Consider the following 3,341-nt stretch of genomic DNA (forward strand, 5'->3'; position numbering starts at 1 on the left):
TTCTCCATCTATCATGATAAGGTTTATTAATCTAGTTATGGGGATTTTTGTCTTATTTTTGTTGAGGTGCAAGCTATTCATTAGTGAGTACTTTAAATCCTCTTTCCTTTGAGCAAGTAAGGTGGTATCCTGTGCATCCGGCCTGTTAACATTGAGAAGAATTAAAATTCTAGAAAACTTGATTCTGCTCCTGTGGAATCTACGCATAGACAAAGTAGCCATTGTCTGAAAAGAACACAGGTGTTGTGGATTTAAAATCAGGAAAAGTGGGAATTGGAGTATTTATGCTGAGCAAATAATCCAAGAAACTAAAGTATATGAAGAAGACGAGGCTTCAGTATTATTGGACAGGAAGCATTATTTGCAGGAAGAGAATAAGTACCTCTTTGTTAATAAATGGTCACGGCCGTTCCCTATGGGCAGTTTGAGGGAATGAATCTGGACAGCTTATCTGGACAAAATCTCCTCCCTTTAATGCTTCCCCGAGGCAAAATAGCAGTGCCCTTTGTGAAAGCCACAGTTCCACGACCCTGAGGCTTCTCTTTGTAGCCAGGACAACTGCCGGGCCCACGAGGTTCTTGGGTTGCCTCGGAGGCCTGGGTTCTCCATTTCCAAGTCAACTGTTGGGTCTTCTAAGACACACAGCTAGCTGCCTTGCCCACCAGGGCTTCTCCCGAGCTCCCACTTCCTACAGAGATGAAAACTGCATGACGAGGCCCCTGTGCTCCATCAGCACCCCAGGGCTGCTCTGCCAAACCTTGATGCCCAAACAGCCACTTAACCAGAAGAAAAGCAGTTCTCCAGCCGGGCTTGATAGGTCAGCTTGGAGACAAGGATAGGGTTGCAAACCATGGGCTCAGAAGGGAAAGTGCTAGTTCTGTGGGAGGGGAGGGGGACAGGGGAGGTTGGGGGGGCACTTCTATCTGTGCACATCAGCTACCATTCACTTTCCTCAAACCCATTGCTTCTCTACAGTGACTGCACCTGAAAAGTTAGGGTTTTTTTAATGCCCAAATGCAGGAGGCCCTCAGCCCAATGAAATCAGAGTTACCAGGGTGGGTCCCAGGCACAGGTATTGTTTTAAAGCTTCCCATGGATTCCAGTGGGTTGAGTCAGCTGGAGGACCACAGTTCTAGCAAGAGCTTCACACTCACTTTTAGGAGGGACCCCTTCTAAGTTTAAACAAAACCAGACCATATATGCCAGAGCTCTGTAACTATGATTAGTTTTTGTTTTATTTATTTCCTCTTTCTGGTAAACAACCTCTGAGCGTTGGCACAATGTTGCCATCTGTGAGGCATATGACAATAACAGACGGTCGCCGAATAACTAGGAAGGCATTAATGTTTGGAAGCGCTAAATTATTTAGATTGGTCTAATGTGATCTGGGTTGATAAAGCCACTTATTGCTTGATTTCTGTGCCTTTCGAAGGCAGCGCCAGAAGTGGGAAGGCTGTATTTCCTGGGCTTTGCATCCTTCTTTGTCATCCTATTGAATTGTTGCAAGATAGATTTATGACAGGCCTAAAACGAGTTTCAAAATGAAAATTAGTTCTTGAGTAGAAGAATAGCAGTCCTGAGGGACTCGCCTGTAGCAATCGCGTCATATCTGCCGTGGCAAGGAAGGAAATGACTTCCTAATGTGGTTTGCTTCCACTAAAGAGAATTAAATCTATGTGGCAAAATGTAAAACCAGTGTGCTAGCAGCCAAATTCTGAACGGAAGATCCATGACCCTCATAAACATATTTGTGGCCCAGTTATATGCTAATGAACCTCATTTAGGCTGAAACTCACCCTGAGTGGAAATACAGCTCAGCTGGAGAGCGAGGCAGTTTTGCGTGTTCCGCATTGTTTTGCCTGCTGTATCAAAGTTTGTTCTGAAAAAAATAGGGAAATTTCTCCATTTGCTGCAATCTTCCAGGGTGGGAGTCTCTGGGTTAGATTAGGAGTGTTTGGGGCCCAAGCTATCAAACTCCACGGTTTCCGTTCCTTGTCTTTTGGCTTGGTTGAAAAAAAAAAAAACAACAACCACTTTCAAAGTCTCTGGCTTTTCCTATCAATACACCAGGTGGAGATGGGTAACCCTATCTGGAAATGGTCACTCCTTCCTGGTGCCTGCACTCTCCTAGAGAGAAAACGTTAAGGCTGTGGAGGACTGGCCCAAGGCCGACGCTTGCACAACCAGCTGGGGGATCTTGGGCGAGTGAATAGACACATTTGAACCTCAATTTCTTAAACGATAAAATGAAGTGGAACCATAGCTGCTGTGTGGGCTAGGAAGGAGCCCTGGTGGCACAGTGGTTCCGAGTTGGGCTGTGATCTGCCAAGTCAGCAGTTGGAAACCACCAGCTGCTCCTTGGGAGAAAGATGAGGTTTTTAATTCCCAAGACAGTGGTTCTCCACTTACCTAACACCTTACCCTTTCATACAGTTCCTCGTGTGGTGGTGACCCCATCCCTAAAATTATTTTCGTTGCTACTTCATCACTATCATTTTGCTACTGTTATGAATCAGGTGACCCCTGTTAAAGGGTCGTTTGACCCCCAAAGGGGTCGTGAGCCACAGGTTTGAGAACTGCTGCTCTAAGAGGTACAATCGCAGAAACCACAGGGCAGTTTGCTATGACCCCGAATCGATTCAGTGGCAGGGAGTTTGGTTGGGGTTTCTGGGTGATGCAGGAGTTCTGGTGGCATTGTAGGTTACATGTTGGGTTGCTAACTATGAGGTCAGCAGTTTGAAACCACCAGCAGCCCCAGCAGAAGAGAGATGAGGGCTTTCTGCTTCCACAAGATTTACATCCTCAAAATTCAAAGGCACATTCTACCCCGCCCCATGGGATCACTGTGAATCAGAATTACCTCGATGGTAGTGAGTTTATGGGTTATCATCAGGATTACCATATTTGTATGCAAATAGCATGCACATTACATGGGTTTGTGTGCCACTCAAGTTATGTGCACGTGCACATTACTGGCATTAGCATGTTATTTCCAAAAAATACTATAAGTGAAATAATGAGTGTCAAAGAAACTGCCCTTCACATTATAAATACTAGCTGTTACGGATGCTATTAGAATGTTTTGCCCTAATCTCTTGAAATGCCTTATACAAAACACTACACTGCCTTTTGTGAGGAACTTACACCCTCAGCATTTTACAATGTTTGAGCCACACACGGGAACAGAGCATTTAGTTAACAGAAATGAATAGCAATAGAAGATTAAGGGGGAAATTGAGCTCTTTTAATGAGGAAGAGTTCTGAACACATCCTATTTCCCTCTGATAGAATTGAAATTTTACTCACTCTATATGCAAATATAAGACATATGCAAGATGTTT

General features: G+C 44.5%; 1 protein-coding gene across 7 annotated transcripts in view; it reads left to right on the top strand.

Annotated features, from left to right (window-relative positions):
• The window catches only part of FHIT (fragile histidine triad diadenosine triphosphatase), a 1,817,667-nt gene that overhangs the window by 1,785,517 nt on the left and 28,809 nt on the right, over positions 1-3,341 (top strand). The window lies entirely within an intron of this gene.

The sequence above is a fragment of the Echinops telfairi genome, unplaced genomic scaffold (assembly GCF_000313985.2).
Source record: "Echinops telfairi isolate 266 unplaced genomic scaffold, ASM31398v2 ScPeMD7_31;HRSCAF=116, whole genome shotgun sequence".
In the NCBI taxonomy this organism is placed as follows: Eukaryota; Metazoa; Chordata; class Mammalia; order Afrosoricida; family Tenrecidae; genus Echinops; species Echinops telfairi.